This window comes from Halichoerus grypus, chromosome 10 (assembly GCF_964656455.1).
Source record: "Halichoerus grypus chromosome 10, mHalGry1.hap1.1, whole genome shotgun sequence".
Taxonomy (NCBI): domain Eukaryota; kingdom Metazoa; phylum Chordata; class Mammalia; order Carnivora; family Phocidae; genus Halichoerus; species Halichoerus grypus.
The window spans coordinates 88,125,189-88,143,186 of NC_135721.1; the positions used below are offsets into that span (position 1 = coordinate 88,125,189).

Consider the following 17,998-nt stretch of genomic DNA (forward strand, 5'->3'; position numbering starts at 1 on the left):
TTCTATGTAAAGAAGAGGCTACGTTACCTAGTTGGAGGCTGGCGGGAAGAAGCAGGGAGCCAGAAAGGGTAAGCTACCTGCTAAAACTCACATGCTTCATATCCAATTTGTTGAATTCTCATTCTACTTTTTCCTGCTCTATATTTTAAGTTTTTTTTTTTTAAGATTTTATTTATTTATTTGAGAGAGAGAGAGCGCGAGAGCGAGCATGAGCCGGGGGAGGGGCAGAGGGAGAAGCAGACTCCCTGCTGAGCAGGGAGCCCGATGGGGGACTCCATCCCAGGACCCTGAGATCATGACCTGAGCCAAAGGCAGACGCTTAACCGACTGAGCCACCCAGGTGCCCCTGTATTTTAAGTTTTTAAATATATTAATAAAGCAGGTCTGCATTATTTCTCACAGTGCTAAGTAAAGGAAATCTAAGTCCTGAAATAACAGACCCTTCTAATTGCAGGTGAGAGAAATCTCAGCTAGTTAAGAAGAAAATATATCTTCTAGCTGAAACAAACAAAACGAAAACACAGAGACGTATTCTTTGACGTCTTTACGCTTGTCAATGTTATTTCTAACTCAGGAGTAATAAAATATCTGAATTTCAGAGGTTGTTGCTATGGCTTGTAGATAGATATAACTGTAGCTTCCAGGAAGGTGGTGATCCTCATTGGTCTTGTTTAAAAATGTGTGGTTCTGGTAATGTCCCATTTGAGACATGTTTTTCTGAAAGGCATACATATTTGTGAGTCTCCTAAGTCAGAAGAGGGTTATGGACACTCCTCTCATCTCTCATTCGTGCAAAGGTAAGAAAATAATAATAATGATAATAAAACTAACTCTATGATTCTTTTATCTTGTTTAAACAGAGTTTGAAAGAATAATTCATGTAAATTAACAGTAATAAATGCTTGAGAAGTCATGTGGTAAATGAAAAAAAAGTCTAAGGGCAGAGTTAAGGTTAGCATGGTCAATGGGAGTGCCCTCTGTAACTGTGGGCTGTTCTTTGCAGTTTTACATAGCCTGAGGGACAGGAGAGGAAGGTTCTGGAAGCTCAAGGAGCTGTGGAGGGGGTTCTGGAATTGAAGCCAGAGGACTAGAAAGACCTCTTTCTAATCAGACCTTTGACTCTGAGGGTCTTTTCCCAGGCCCTGACTGAGGAGAACCAGCTCCTAGGGGAGCTCCATGCTCCTCTGGCTATCTTTAGAAGCCATTAGCAAGGCAGTCTGGTGCACAGAACTGAACTGCTATCTTTGTTTGCAGAGACAAGCTGCTTATCCCTCTCCGTAGGATGCCCCTTTGAGTCACTTTCCCAATAGTGACAACAGAATAACAAGGACCCGGCCATTCTCTCTGACCAGAAGCCTCTCAGGGCCAAGTATGTTCATAATTCTGTGAGATGCTGGATGGGTTTGGGGGAGTTATCTGAGGTTGGAGGTGGAAAGAAGTTAAATACCTTCTGTAGAAATAGAGATCCAATCATTAGCTTCGTGGACACTGTATGCTATCATGGTTTGTAACTTCTGAAGGGACATGGATCCTTCCAAATATGTGAGGAAAGGTATGGATTTTCATCTCTGAAAAATGCACAGGCGTATCTAGATGCCCAAGTTTTCATAGCATTTTGGGGGGTTTGGGTGCATGATTCTTTTCCATAGTCCTTTTTCATGAACCCCCACTACAACCAACCACCCACGAGCAGTAGAATATAGTCTTCAGACCACATGCTTCAGAAGCACCTGGGATGCACAGGTTTCTGGATCCCATTCCAGACTGAATCTGAATCCCTAGGTGTGGGGCATAGGAATCTGCATTGTAAAAAACTTCCCTGGGGATTCTGCCCCAATCTGAGTTTGTGAACTCCTGCCTACGGGTTCAGACTCTAGGTTGAGAATCTCAGTTCAGCAGAACTAGGTATTTTCTCGTTTGCTCAAGAGCTCATTCTCAGCCCATTTTGGGCTCTTTCTGCATTCTGTCTCTAGCCAGCATGATCCTGGACTCTCCTCTCTCCATCACCTTAGAGATGCTCAGGACATGCAAAGGTATTTGTATACTGGTTCCTGAAAAACACTTACAAAGATAAACCTTATGCCCCAAATAAATGAGTAAGAGAGGACTCCCCGGAAGCCACATGGACTGTCTTGGGTGATCGGTGCCACAGCCCGGCCCCGCCACAGCTGCTGGCGTCCATATGATCTGTGCACAGCCATCTGTACATGTAAAAATATCATTTGTGCACTTGCCTAAGCAGTCCTGGTGAATGGAAAGTTTCGAGAAGCCTTTGATGACTACAATTTGTCATTTAGAGAAGCAGTATGCAAACACCTGAGTATTGCTGGCTGCTCTGCTCAGTGGGCATCCTGGCCTTTCCATTTTATGACCCACTATGAATAATTCTCACTATGCTCCATCTCCCTATTAGTCAGATGTCACAAGCTCATTTTTTTTTCATCCCAGAGCCATATTTTAATACCGTGTAGCGATGTTCTTCCTCAGGATTCTGTGTTTCTATTATCCATCATGACACCATAGCAGCATGCTTCCCAGAAGGCATTGAGGCACATATTGACCTCTCCCAAGGAGGCAATCAGTTCACAGGAAATTAAACTGGACTATAACCACACATTTATTCCTCCACTTCTCATGTTAATAATTTTCTATGTGGAGAGTTTGCTAACCAATTCATGGACTGACTTAGTTCTCTACTGTGGGAAGGCTACAGAATTATTGCAATTATAATTACCCAGCTATAATATCTGACACCACTGTATTTATCAGAAGGCACAAATCCAAGTCCTAAGCCCACGTCATACCATTAGGCATCTGTATAAAAAGGCTCTGGATGGTGTCATGAATCTTTAAAAACTGGAATGTGTCATCAAAAGGAAAATGAGGATTTAGTTTTCTTTCACTCTAGCTCTGAAGCATTTGGACTTTGGACATTTAGAATCCACAAACCACAATCAAGATGGCCAACATTTGAAGTTGTCTGTTTTACATAAACATTAGCTATTGTATTATATTATTATATTAGCTATTATATAGCTATTGTATTCACGGAGAGACATTAGCTTTTAGGGGTATTTGGTGTGAGAAATGTTACCAATCATGGGGAAGGACTGGTCAATAAATGGAGCTGGGTGTGGTCTCATGGCACGGAAAGCTCAAGGAGGCCCAGTTAGAAATGGAATAGAAGGTGTGCGTTGTACCAATATCTGTATGAGATCACAGGGTCATCCTTAAGTGTTGATGTGACATGCCCCACCAAAGCCTTTTCAACCTCCACGCTTATATAAAAGGCAGGCTGCCTTGATTCTGCAGCCTCTGGCACTCTTCTCTCCCCACAGGCTGCTGAGACCCCAAATATTCAGATGCACTTCCACACTGACAAAGGAGATTTTGGAGAGCTGTTTCCTCGAAAGCATGCCCTTAACCTCCTGTGTTCCTTTGTCCTGGGTGTTGACTGGCTCAGTAGTAAACAAGAGAGAAAGTAACCCAAGCTAAGTGAGGTCACCACTCTCACCAGTCCTATACCAGCACTTGTGGTCTGGCCTCACTCAGCTTTCTACATGGAAACAAATTAGATGTATACTTCCTGACACCATAACAAAATAAACTCCAGGGAGGTTAAATATCTAAATGTGAAATTCAAAATTTTAAAACAACTGGAAGAAAGTATGTCATAACATTTTGTTATTTGAGAGAAAGATGATTTCTTTATAATGACTGTGGATGAGGTGCTTGGCTGGCTCAGTCAGTTGAGCATCCGACTCGTGGTTTTGACTCAGGTCATGATCTCCTGGTCAGGAGATTTATAAACTTATAAGTTAAGTTTAAAGATAAGCCATGTCAGAGAGAACATATTTATAACAGAACAGATGGGAATTTATATCCAAATACAAATTAATATATGTTATGAATTAATAATAGTTAACACACTTGAAACAAATGAAAAAAAAAACAGTCTCAAGAAAGAAATAGAAAGTCTCAAAAGAGAAATAGAAGATATATATAGGAGGCAAATAGAAATTTTAGAACTGAAAAATGTGATAACCAAAATTGAAAACTCAATGGATGGAGGGGAAAAAGGAAAGAATCAGTGAACTGAAAAGTATAACAATAGAAATTACCCAATCAGAACAACAGAAAGAAACTGAAAAAAAATGAGCAGAGCCTCAGGGATCTGTGAGACTATAACAAAAAATCTAACATATATATAGGACACTCAAAACTCAACAATAAAAAAATTCAGTTAGAAAATGGGCAAAAGATTTGAAGAGTCATTTCAATGAAGAGGTATACAGATGCCAATTAAGCACATGAAAGGTGTTCAACATCATCAGCCAGGAAGGAAGAAAGGAACTATTTATTGAGGATTGATGTGGCAGGTATTGTATGAGGCATCCGTGGGGAATGCTTACATACTAAGACAAGGATCCTTCTTTCAGGGTCTTTATAGTCTACCAGGGCAGGGAAAGTCTCAGATAAATATTATGTAAAGATAGAAAGTGGTAAGTGTCCCACTAGAGAGAAAATAAACCCTTTGGGATTTAGAGTTTCTAGCCAACATGTGCCAAGAAAGATGTTGTGTCATGGCTGACATTTGACATGAAGAATGAGTAGGTTTGGGACAAGAGGAAACGTGGGAGAGGACATTTCAGGTGGAAAGAGAATCAGAAGCAAGCCTTGGAATTAGTACAGCGTAGAGGGTTCATTTGGGCTGGTGCAGCCAGGATGAAAAGGAAAATGACAAGGAAATGCTGAACCAAGGAAGTGAGGCTGGAAAGATGGGGTGGAGCCAGAGCCCGGAGAACTGTACAGATATGAGTTAGCAATGTGCTCCTTGTGTTAAAGTTGGCATGATCTATGCTGGTTATATATGAAAATAACTTCCTTTGGTAACTATTCCACAGTAGCAAACTAAACAGACCTTCTACTCTTAGGCTACTCTTAAAACTTGGAGAAGAGAGGTGCCAATCGCTGATCCTATTGCTCTAATGGCAGATAAAATGTGGAGCCTGGAGCTAATGGAGGCAAGCTAAGGACACAAAGAATATGTATCCATCTTCTCAAAAAATATATGCTGCAGCAAATAATCAACCTGTCATAATTTCATTCGATTTCCAAGCTCCTCTTTTAAAATGCAAACACCCTCAGGAGTTTGGGATTGGAGGGATGGTGGGTTTAAATAATTTCTTGAGTGAGGCTTTATCTTCTTTGACCAATTCTTTTCTACAGTGGCCTGTTCCATTTGCAAGTTCTTAGATAATCCATCATATTAATAGGTAAGAAAAAGATCACAGACAGCTCTCTAAAAGGAAATTCAATCACCGTGTTGCTTATGTCTGTGGAATCTTCAATCATGTAAACTCAACATAAATTTGTGTTATAGGTATGCTACTCAGAGCACACAGGGGAAATAGATGCTGTTCTGGAAGCTTAGGTTAATCACTGAAAATCAACAAAGCCACCTTCCTATCAAGCCCAGCAAATAATTAGTTTCAACACTGAATATAAGAGTATTTGATCTCCCAACACCATTTTGTGGAGAATAGCAATGTATGTATAACAGTGCCTCTCAAACTTTAAGGCACATGCAGATTACTTGCTGATCTTGTTGAACTGTAGATTTTGATCCAGTAGGTCTGGGTAGGACCTAAGATTCCACATTTCCAACAGCTCTCAGATGCTGGTGCTGCTGGTGTGTGGACCACACTTGAGTCCTGAAGATAAAGCCTAGGTTGGGGCCCCAGACAGAACTGTCCAAATTCCAGCTACACAACTTATGAGTTTTGTGGCCTTGGGGAAATCACTTAACTTTTCTGAGGCTCCATTATCTCATCTGTAAAATAGAAATATGAATACTTATCTTGCAGAATTAGTGAGAAAATTAAATATTATGTATTAAAGGGGCAGGGCATGACACATAGTAGTGACTCAATACATGACAACAGGTAGTATTTAGGCTCAGTGGGCAGCATTACTATAAAAGACAGTCTGCTTGCTACGTATTTGCAGCTTGGTGGAGGAGAGAGTTGTGAGTTATTTAGTACACAGATAAGAGACATATTATCATTGTTTCCCACTGGAAAGAGAAAACCTCAAGGTATTCATTTGCTTGTCAGGAATATTGACATACCCTTATGAGCTATTCTTGGCTTATATACATGTGCTTCTGTCTATTGAATCTTAATATTTTATGTATTTTAATAGTTGGCTTAACAGTAAGCAGTACATCCATAGGAAGGTCTATGTCAGAGAACAGTGAACATAAAACAACTTAAAATGATGATACAAAGTTAATCCTAACATTCACCCAATAATTTTATAAGTCTAGTCTTTCTTCCCCTATATAAAAATATATATACACAAAGCAAAAAGGGGCTAGTGCTGTTTTATTATTATTATTATCTTGGAGAGGTTTGGAGAGCCACACAGGATAGCTAACTTGTTCATGGTCCTCCAGTGGGTCAGTAGCAAATAGAGGCCACGGCAGCTTGTACTATATCAACTTAGTTCAGCTATGTGGCTAGACTTCCCTTTCCTGTGTGGCACAGGACAGTCTTGTGTGGGCTTGAAGTGAAGCAGAAGCCATGCTTATTTATACTCAGAAGTATACGTCTACTCCATTTGGGTATACCAGTTGACCCTTGAAAAACACAGGGATCAGGGGCACTGACACTCCCCCACCTCCCATGCGGTCAAAAATCTGCATATAACTTTTGACTCCCCCAAAACTTAACTACTAATAGCCTACTGTTGACCAGATGCATTACTGATAACATAAACCATTGTTTAACACCTATTTTGTATGTTATGTGTATTACATACTGTATTCTTACAATAAAGGAAGCTAGCGAAAAGAAAATGTTATTAAGAAACTCAGAAGGAAGAGAAAATACATTTACAGTTCTGTACTGTAAAAGAATCCACGTGTAGGTGGACCCATGCAGTTCAAACTCATGTTGTTCAAGGGTCAACTGTGTGTCTCTACCTGGTTTGTAGAGAGTCCGGTGTGGTTGCAGACCATGCCTGAGACTGTGGATCGGCCCCCCACCTTGGTGTGAGGCAGCAGCCAGACCCACAGCTCTTCCAGCTCTAGCTGCATTCCTCCTCAGGCTTCCAGGCCTTCTACCTCCTGCCAGGTGCACATCAGCTTTGTGACAACGGGCACAAGTATCTTCTTCAGGTCGTCACTGAAGTCAGAGGAATGAAGGCAGTGAGAGGCTGATACGGGTTTTAGTTCATTCTTGCAGCTTCCAGTTTGTCCCTGCTCTCTCATTTCATGCCCTTTTTTTCCTGATGGCCTTCCCTAGTGACATGAGGCCCAGCTCTGGATACGGAGGCAACCTCTGTATAAGAGCTGTTTAATTAGTTACCACAGTTGTGTAAGGCCAAATTCCTATAATAAATCCCATATTCCCTATCACTCCTCCTGGCGTGCTGCTCTGATTGAACTCTGATGGAAATATCCAGATTTTTCCACCTTCCATAACCATAATCATGGTTAACATTCTGTCAAATACCTTCCTATCTAGGCCTACAGATGAGGTAATTAAAAAAGAATTAAATGCTTGGGGTGCCTAGGTGGCTCAGTCAGTCAAGGGTCCGACTCTTGGTTTCAGCTCATGATCTCAAGGTCATGAGATTGAGCCCTGCATCGGGCTCTGTGCTCAGCGCAGAGTCTGCTTGGGATTCTCTCTCTGCTCCTCCACCCCCCCCCCACCCACTCGTGTGTGCCATCTCTCTCTAAAAGAAAAAACAAGAAGGAATTAAACACTTTTTAAAATGTCACTCAATGTCAGATATCTGGAAATTCTCACAGCAAGGGTCCATATTCATTTATTTTTCAATTGCTCTAAAGCAATTTATAAAGCAATAGCTTCTGTTCTTCAAAATCACAAACATAAAGCATGGACTTTTTTTTAGAAGTTATTTTAAGCTGCAGAGAAGCCAGAAGAAAATATAATCACTATAATCCCCAGTCTAAGAGATATCCACTGTCAACATTGGGTATCTATCCCTTCTGGTATTTTATCAATGCCTAGAGTATATAATATACCATATATTTAAAAAAATAAAAACTGAATTACATCATATATATTTTTCTCTAAAATATAGTGTGAATGTTTTATATATCATGAAATACTCACCAGAAGCATCATTTTTGGCTTTATCATATTCTAATATAATAAACTTCTATTACCTAATTGAGAATACCTAGGCTTTTTGCAGTTTTTACAGAATTCTAAGCAACATTATCATGGACATCCTTATGGCTAAATCTTCACACACATAAATAGTTATTTCCTTAGACCAAATCCCTAGATATGGAATTGCTGAATCAAGGGACTGGAAAATGTTGTCTTCTGAAGCAAATTTTCTGACTTCCAACAACCAAGACCATGTCCTGCTCCTTCCTAAAGACTGTACTTCAGTTAACTGGGCCAGTTTTTATCCCACTGGTTCCTTGAGTCAAAGTAATGTCTGTTGTTTCAGGATTTCCTTTAGTTCCTGTGGTTCTTGGTCAAGCTGTTTTGAAGAATGAAAAGGTAGATCAGACGAAGAGTGGTAGGCAGCAGTGCAAAGTTTATTGAGTGATGGAAGAAGGCTCCAGAAGAGGGAGGGGACTCGAATGGGTTAGAGTTTCTAGTCTAGGGTTTTTATGAGATTGTTGGCGGGCTGTTTTAATCTGATTAACCCTCCATTGTCTGTCACCCAATCAGGTTTTTGTCCACACACTCATCTACCTATGAGGTAGTTGTTCATGTGGGAAAGGGTGGAGGGCTCCTTTCAGGGTGGTGCAGACTAACAGGATGGGGTCTTTTTCCTTTTAAAGGTAGTTTCCTCTTAGGACGGGGCGGCCCTTGCCCCTGCCAGCCTTTTTTCTGACTATCCTCCAGTTTCTTTATCAGAGGTAAAATTATTCTTTTTTTTTTTTTCAAAGATTTTATTTATTTATTTGACAGAGAGAGACACAGCAAGAGAGGGAACACAAGCAGGGGGAGTGGGAGAGGGAGAAGCAGGCTTCCCGTGGAGCAGGGAGCCCGATGTGGGACTCGATCGGGATCATGACCTGAGCCGAAGGCAGACGCTTAACCGACTGAGCCACCCAGGTGCCCCCAGAGGTAAAATTATTCTTTACGGGACATTCCATACGTGAAATAATGACTCAGAATTCTAGAGGCAAAACAAACCAGCTCCACATTCCATTTGCTAATAATCCTATTCTGCCCTCTTTTCATATTTTAAATTTTGAGTCTCCAGGGCTTGCCATTTTCTCTCAGTACTAATGTAATTCCAGTGCTTACACTGCAGGAAGAAAAGAAGAAAGCATCTTGTTTGTCTCCCACCTCTGGATAAACAGACTGTTTTGCATAATAAAACTGTTCTTACAGGGGTGCTTGGGTGGCTCAATTGGTTAAACATCTGACTCTTGATTTTGGCTCAGATCATAATCTCAGGGCCCTAGGATTCGATTCAGCCCCATGGCAGCCTCCGGGCTCAGCGGGGAGTCTGCTTAAGGATTCTCTCTCTCCCTCTGCCCCTCCCCCTATTCATGCGTGCAGACTCCCTGTCTCAAATAAGTAAATCTTAAAAAAAAAAAAAAAAAAGCTGTTCTTACAGATGTAACTGGACTTCAGAAATTGTTACCATGAAAGTAAACTTTTATATCAAAAAGTATGTAATTCCAATGGGTTATCTTAATAATGTTTTGCCCTAACTATAATATTTAGCATTTCCATTTTCTGAGAAGTTTAAATACATTGAGTTTTATTAATTCAGACAAAGAGGATCATTGTCATGTCCTTATTTGCCCTAAGAGGTTAAGAAGAAGCAACACTTAATAGTTCATATTTTTAAAAAAGTTTGAGATGCTATTTCTCATAGATTTTATAGAAGCAGGGAAGAATCAAAATGTGCTCTTTGTAGAGGCTACTTTTAGGCAGCAGGCTTGAGCAGTGGAAACCTAATAGGGCCCCCAGTGACCACTAAGTTGAATGCAAAAAGGCTCATTAGGTGACCCACCTCAAAATAGCCATAGGTCCTAGCTGACCAATGGGTTACTTACAACTGGGCATAGTTACCAAAAACATAAAATTCCATAGGTTCCCATACCTCCTCACTCCCTCCCATAATACAGCCCCTCCACCACTGCTTCCTGGGAGATAGTCTCTTCTTTGCTGTCCTGCCCCCCTGCTCTCTTACAGTGTATTCAATAAACTCCTACATCCTTTGTTCTGCTTTGGGTGACTTCTTTCACTGCCTGTGCTACTGGCCTCCACTCAATTGGGTCACCCCACACTCTCCTGATCAAAGCCATTTCATAAGATTCAATGCCAAACATGTTTTGTTAGATATATTTTAAGTAAAAAATGATTTGGGAAATTGTGTGAATATTGTTCTGATGGTCACAAAATTATGCTGCCATACTCCCCAAGATGAAAGAAATTAAATAGAACAAATCAAGCAGAATAAGCATTGAGTTATTGATGCCAGCAGGCCAGGTCCAGGGACCCAGAGGGGGTCCTGCAGGACCAGCCAAGAGGGTCCTTGGCCTCACAGAGGGTGGAAATCAAACAGGAGCAAGCAGGAAATGAGAGCAGAGTTTACTGAACATATTGAGAGAGCAGATATAGAAGGAGCATCCAGGAGACTTGTAAAGGAAAGGAGCATGAGTCTGATTTTTGTTCAGGGTCTGGGGCTTTTTATTGAGGACTGTAGCCTGGTTTAGGTGTCCTCTCAGGCATCCAGGAGCTGGTTAGAACAAAAACAGGGGCCCAGGTGTTACTCTTTAGAGACAGGGAGCCTTGGCATTGAATACACATTCAACAGTCTAGAATACACATATGATGGCTTTGTCCAGTCATTCTCACCTGGCCCTTCTTAGATGTTATCTATTCTATAGAAATCATTAACTCCTTGTCCCTTACAAAGAGAATATACACTATATGCATGATGAAGCATGTGTAAAGTGGGGGTGCAGGTCCTAGCAAGAATAGAAGCAGGAAAAGGAGCAAAAAGCAGGTTTTTTATGGAGTCCTTCAGTTTCTCTGTCTCATTATGACCTGGGAATACTTACAAACTTTTAGAATGTAACCAAAGTTGTACTTAGAGGGATATTTACAGCTTTAAATGTAAATATTAGAAAAGAGAAAGGTTGAAAATAAATGATCTATGCTTCTATCTTAAAAAGAACAGCAAATAAATAAAAAGATAAAAGATAAAAGCAGAAATCAATAAAATAGAAAGCAGACATACAACAGAGGAAATCAATAAGATCAATAAATCAATATCACTAAATCAATACATTTTTAGAAATTAATAATAAATTATAAACATTAGCAAAACTGGGCAAGAAAAAAAGGAAGAAAACACAAATGACCAGTATCAGGAATGAAAAGGGAGACATTAATGCAGATTCCACAGATATTAAAACAAGATAAGATACTATGGATAACTTCAAGCAGATAAATTTGAAAACTTAGATGAAATGGAAAATCCCCCCCACAAAACTCAACCAACCAAAAGATAACCAACCAACTTACATAAAAGAAAATAAAAATTCTGAATAGCCTTATATATATCTGTTTAAAAACTGAATCCATAAGTAATGCATATTAATGCTTCTAGTAATAATGTTCTAGACGAGTGGCTTTAAAACTGTTTTGACCAAAACAATAGGAAATACATTTGATATGTATTTATATGGGCATAGGTGTGTGAGTGTATATGTATATGAAATAAAAATTTTATGAAACAATTCTTACTGTTGTTGAGGAGGAAGAATTTCCTCTGCCCTTCAAGACCCTTCTACCTGGACTAAGAATCAAGTTGACTTGACACAGATTAACAGGAAAAAAATCATAGTCATCTGAGGAGCTTTTAAAATTAGGGTCTCCAGGCTTTACCTGGACCTATTGAGAAAGAATCTCTAGGGAACAGAGCCACTGATCTGCATTATCTTTACACATTTCCCTGATGATCAGCCAGATTTGAGAATCAGTAGGAGATGGGAACCAAGTAGTACTCTCCTGGTCTGAAGAATCAATCAACACACCTCTCTAACTTATTACTAATGGAAGATTTGGATGGTAATGAAAATAAAGCATATGTGTGGTGCATTTCCAACTTTCCATCTGATGTAGAGTTTTTGTGATAACAATCCTAAAACAATCTTTAGTCATAAGGCATCAGGAGTTTGTTACTTCTTGATACTTATAGTCTATTCACGCTTTGTTATTAACACATCTTATCTGAGAAGAATACATTTTTCCATGCTTTGTGAACTCAGTATCAGAAGTGAGGGCCAATTTTTCAAAGGGCCACCCTAGCACTACATTACTTACCATGTTGCCTTCTGAGACTCATTGCCTGTATGAAAAAAGATAATAGTAACTTTATTTTAACTGGCAGTTTTCTTATCATAAGTAAGAGATGTAAAAGTAGGTCCCATCTTGCCATGATTGAAAACAGTAATTATATTTTCAACCAGCTGAATGGATAGTTAATTATGTAACCGTATGCCACAAACACAAAAAATTTACTTACTTGTTTTTTTCTTCTCCTTATTTCTCCATATTATTTTCTTCTTAGATGAATGTTTCTGACATTTTTCCTTCCACACTTTGCTATTTTCATTATAGGACTTAAACCCAGATGTAAATGTACATCCCCCACAACAACTTTGCACAGATTGAGATCTAGCTTCCATAGAATAATTGGCTATTAGAGCTGGAGGGGAACAGAGAAGTCATCCAAAATAACATATTGATCTCCTATTAGAAAATTGGGGCTCAGAAGTTAAGTGATTTACCAGACTCTACACAAAAGTCAGATTGGAAATCACATCTCCTAAGTATTAGCTGAGCATTTTTCCACCCACCATTCTGTTCAACAGATACATACAATGAAGTGAACCACAATATATGTGAGGGTAGTTTTCTAAATCACTACACATCCACATTTTTAATGAACACTTTTATTGAGATATAATTCACATACCCTAAAACTCACCCATTTAAACTTCAGTGGCTTTTAGTATGTTCAGAGTTGTGCAGCAATCACCACGATCTAATTTCAGAATATTTTCATCACCTGTATCTATTAGTCACTCCCAATTCCTGACCTCTACTCCAGCCCCCAGGCAACCGCTATTTTACTTTCTGTCACTATAGACTTGCTTATTTTGGACATTTCATATAAATGGAGTCATAGGGTATGTGGTCCTTTGTATCTGGCTTCTTTCAATTAGCATAATGTTTTCAAGGTTCATCCACGTCATTCCTTTTTTTTTTTTCTAAGTCATATTCCACTGTATGGATATACCACATTTTGTTTATTCATTCATCATTTGATGGACATTTGTTTCCACTCTTAGGCTATTATAAATAGTGATGTTAACATTTACATACAAGTTTTTGTGTACACTTAAGTCTTCATTTCTCTCAGGTATACACCTCAGAATGAAATTGCAAGATTATATGATAACCCTATGTCTAACATTTGAGGAACTGCCAAGTTTTCTGAAACAACACCATTTTATACTCTTACCAGCAATGTATGAGTGTTGCATTTCTCCACAACTCTTTGTTTTCATCTTTTTCGATTTTAGCCATTCTAGTTGGTATAAAGTGGTATCTCCTTGTGACTTTGATTTTCATTTCCCTACTGATTAGTGATATGGAGAACCTTTTCATGTGCTTATTGGCCATTTGCATATCTTCCTTGGAGAGATGTCTATTCAGATCCTTTGCCCATTTTTATTGAGTTTTTTGTCTTTTTGTTACGGAATTGTAGAAGTTCTGTATATATTCTAGATACTAGTCCCTTATCAGATATAGGATTTGCAAAAAATTTTTTCCCATTCTATGGATTGTTTTTTCACTTTCTTGATAGTGTTCTTTAAAGCACAACATTTTTCAATTTTGATGAAATGCAACTTAGTTATTCTTTTTTTGACCTTGGGCTCTCGGTGTCATATCTAAGAAACCATTGTCTAACTCACGGTTACAAAGATTTATGCCTATTTTTCTGCTTGTTTTTTAGTTTTAGCTCTTGCAGTTAGGTCTATGGTCCATTTTGAGTTAATTTTTGAATATGTTATGATGGAGGTGTTTAAATCCATTCTTTTCCATATGGATATCCAGTCATCCTGACACCATTGGTAGAAAAGACAATTCTGTGTTCATTAATTTTCTTAGCAACTTTGTCATAAATCTATTGACCATAAATGTGAGGGTTTATTTCTGGACTCTCAATTCTACTCCATTGATCTTTATGTCTCCTCTTATGCTGGTACCACACTCTCTTGATTACTGTAGCTTTGTAGTAAGTTTTAATATTGCGAAGTGATTCCTCTGACTTTGATCTTATTTTTCAAGATTGTTTTGGTGACTCTGAATTTCTTGAATTTCCATGAGAATTTTAGGGTCACACTGGCAATTTCTGCAAAGAAGCCAGCTGGAATTTTGATGAGGATTCCAATGAATCTGTAGGTCAATTTGGAGAGTATTGCCATCTTAACAGTATTAAATCTTCTGATACATGAACATGGGATGTCTCTATACTTATTTAGGTCTTCTTTAATTCCTTTCAGAAATGTTCACAGTTTTCAGAGTTTAAGTTTTATACCTCTTTTGTTAAATTTAACCCTAAGAATTATATTACTTTAGATGATATTATAAACGGAATTGTTTTCTTAATTTCATTTTTGGGTTGTTCATTGCTAGTCTATAAAAATACAATTGATTTGTGTAGGTTGGTCTTATACACTGTAACTCTGTTCAACTCATTTATTAGTTCTAATAGTTTAGTGAAATCCTTAGGATTTTCTGTATGCAAGATAGGTCACCTAAAATAGAAATAGCTTTGCTTATCCCTTTCCAATACAGATACATCTATGTCTTCTTCTTGCCTAGCTGTCCTACCCAAAACCTCCAGCAAAATGTTGAGTAGAAATAATAAAAGCAGACATCTTGTCTTGTTCCTGATCTCGGGGGAAAGCTTTCAGTCTTTCACCATTAAGTATGATGCTATCTGTGGGGTTTTGTAGATGCCATTTATCAGGCTAAAGAAGTTCCCTTCTCTCCCTAATTTATTGCATGCATTTCTCATAAACGGAGTTGAATTTTGTCAAATGCTTTTTCTGCTTCTAGTCATGTGATTTGTCTTTATTCTATTAACATGGTGTATTACATTGATTCACTTTCAGATGTTAAGGTGATCTTGCACTCCTGAGCTATATCCCACTTGGTCATGGTGTATAATCCTTTATATATGTTGCTGGATTCAGTTTGCTCGTATTTTGTTGAGGATTTGTGTGTCTATAGTTATAAGAGATATTGGTCTGTAGTTTTCTTGTGATGCCTATGTCTAGTTTTGGTATCAGTGTAATACTGGCCTCACAGAATGAGTTGAGATGTATTCCATCCTCTTCTATTTTTTGGAAGAAGTTATGAAGGATTGGCATTAATTCTTCTTTAAATGTAGGATTCAACAGTAAAATCACCTGGGCTTGGATTTTTTTTTGTAGGAAGTTTTAAAACTACTAATTCAATCTCTTACTTGTCATAGGTCCATTCAGATTTTCTTCTTGAGTCAATTTTAGGTAACTTGTGTCTCTTTAGGAATCTGTCCATTACGTGAGGTTATCTAATTTGTTGACCTACAATTGTTCAAGTATTCACTTATAATCCTTTATATTTCTCTAAGTTTGGTAGTAACGTTCCCCCTCTCATTCCTGATTTTAGTAATTTTATTCCTCTCTTCTTTTTTCTTGGTCAGTCGAAAAAAAGGTGTATCAATTTTGTTGATCTTTTCAAAGAAACCAATTTTTTGTTTTGTTATTCTCTCCATTGTTTTTCTATTTTCTCTTTCATTTATTTTCACTTTAATATTTATTATTCCCTTCCTTTTTCTTGCTTTGGGCTTAGTTTGCTGTTCTTTTGCTAGTTTCATAAGGTGAAAGGTTAAATTTGAGATCTTTTTTTCTTTTTTAATGTTCTCATTTATAGTTATAAATTTCTGAGTACTGCTTTCAGTGTATTCCATAAGTCTGGATATGCTGTGCTTTTGTTTTCATTCATTTGAAAGTATTTTCTGATTTCTTCTTTGACCCAGTGGTTATTATGTTATTTAATTTTGTGCATTTCTCAAATTTCCTCCTGTTATTGACTTCTAATTTAATTCCATTGTGGTTAGAGAACTTTCTTTGTATAAATTCAACCCTTTTAAATTTATTGATGATTATTTTATAGCTTAGCATATAGCATATATATCCTGGAGAACGTTTTCTGTGTTCCTTGAGACAAATGTGTATTCTGCGGTTATTGGGTGGAGTGTTTCAGAGATGTCTATGAGGTCTGATGTTTGATGAGAAAAATGAGATACAGAAGGGATTAATGGATTACTCAATGTTGCATACCTATCTGATCACAGAGGTGGAAATACTAGGGTGAATCATGTGAAATTGCCATTCTTGAACATCAAAAACTAACAATTACCAGCAATTTCCTATAGTTCAACCTCACACAACTTAAGTCTCCTAACTTTCAGTCCAGTGTTCTTACACGTAACTAGAATATTATATTAGGATAGGCTGTGCTACACAAGGCGTATGTATACCCTGAGCTATTCTTGGCTTACCACAATGAATACTGACTTTGTGCACATCTTATTCTATTCAGGTACTGCAACTCTCCTCCAAATGGTGACTCAGGGATCACAGCTGCTTCTATTTTGTGTGCCTGCCTTCCAGGGCACATGTTAGGGGAAGAAAACTTCAGGATCACCTGGCATATTCTTAATGGTGAGCCCTATGGATGGCTTAGATCACTTCTGTGTACATCCCATTGGCCTAGTCACATGGCCCAAACCTACTCTGTGTGGCCACCTTACTTCCAATAATTTTCTACCCTTTAGTCAATTACATGGAGAATGTATTCTAACCTGACAATGGGGTGTGCCTTCCCATCTCAAGAGCCTAGCACCTCTTTGGCTTTCCTCATTTTAATCATATTTAAAATATATGTTCAACAATTCAAAATGTAGGTCTTAAAAATGACTCAGAATTAAAATACGAAATAAATCCTCTTGGCGAATTTTTCCAAATGTGAAGCCCTATCATATTTTAGCTAATTTAGGAGAAGTTATTAACAAGACAAAACAACCCCCCAAAAAGACCGTAATAAACTCACTGGAGGTTTTCTGAGGGTCAGAGCATGGAATCCAGCCTATTTCACTCCACTGTCCCCTGGTAAACAAACAAATGAACGAAAACCTTTGAATTACAGGGCCATCGATAAATTGGAAAGGGACATCAACTTGTGTGGGTCTGGATAATTCCTATCTCTCTACAACATGTCTACTGAGAAGAACCCTCTACGTAACTGAACATTTCACAGTTCTAGGACTACATAGAGATGCCTGGTTGTGGCCACTACAGCTCTTCTAAAGCCTCAACCTGGGGGAAAAAAATCTCACTTCGACTCTGTTTAAAAAATCTCATTTCGACTCTCTTCATATATCCACCAAGGGAGCCAAGTGCAATTTTTCAGTGGGCTCGGGAAAAGGAACTGGGATGTGTGCTCTCTGTATGCAATTTCCCACTGCCTTTACAGTCCAGGGTGGCTGAGGAATAATATCCAAACACATTCTTTTAAAGAAAGCCCAGGGAAGTCTGTGAGTGGCTGGTGTCAATTGTGAAGACTGAGATGAGAGCTCAGGAAAGGGACAGCCAGTATTATGGGAATTGTCTCCTGCCTGGGCTGACATGGAGAATGCATGTGGCATAGTGAGGAGACGGGGAAGTGGCAAGAAGAAAAACAAGGTATCTGACACTTGGACCCCAAGTCCACTTGTGCTTAGGCCAAAACGAAGTACTGGAGAGAAATTTATAAAATCTTATTACCAGAGAATGCTCAGAGGAACTGGCAAATTCTGACTCTCATAGGATGGTTCTTCATATATAACCCATATCCCCATAAGGGCACCTAGGTTTCTCTAG

The 17,998-nt window shown here is 38.6% G+C and overlaps 1 protein-coding gene across 3 annotated transcripts in view; it reads left to right on the forward strand.

Moving 5' to 3' along the window:
• The window catches only part of CHST10 (carbohydrate sulfotransferase 10), a 52,509-nt gene continuing 34,511 nt past the window's right edge, over positions 1–17,998 (forward strand). Inside the window, exon 1 of one of the 3 annotated variants that reach the window (XM_078056804.1) lies at positions 1–68. The gene's annotated coding sequence lies outside the window, so the exon portion shown is untranslated. The remainder of the gene's footprint in view (positions 69–17,998) is intronic. The other 2 variants (XM_036119590.2, XM_078056806.1) reach the window with 2 other exon arrangements.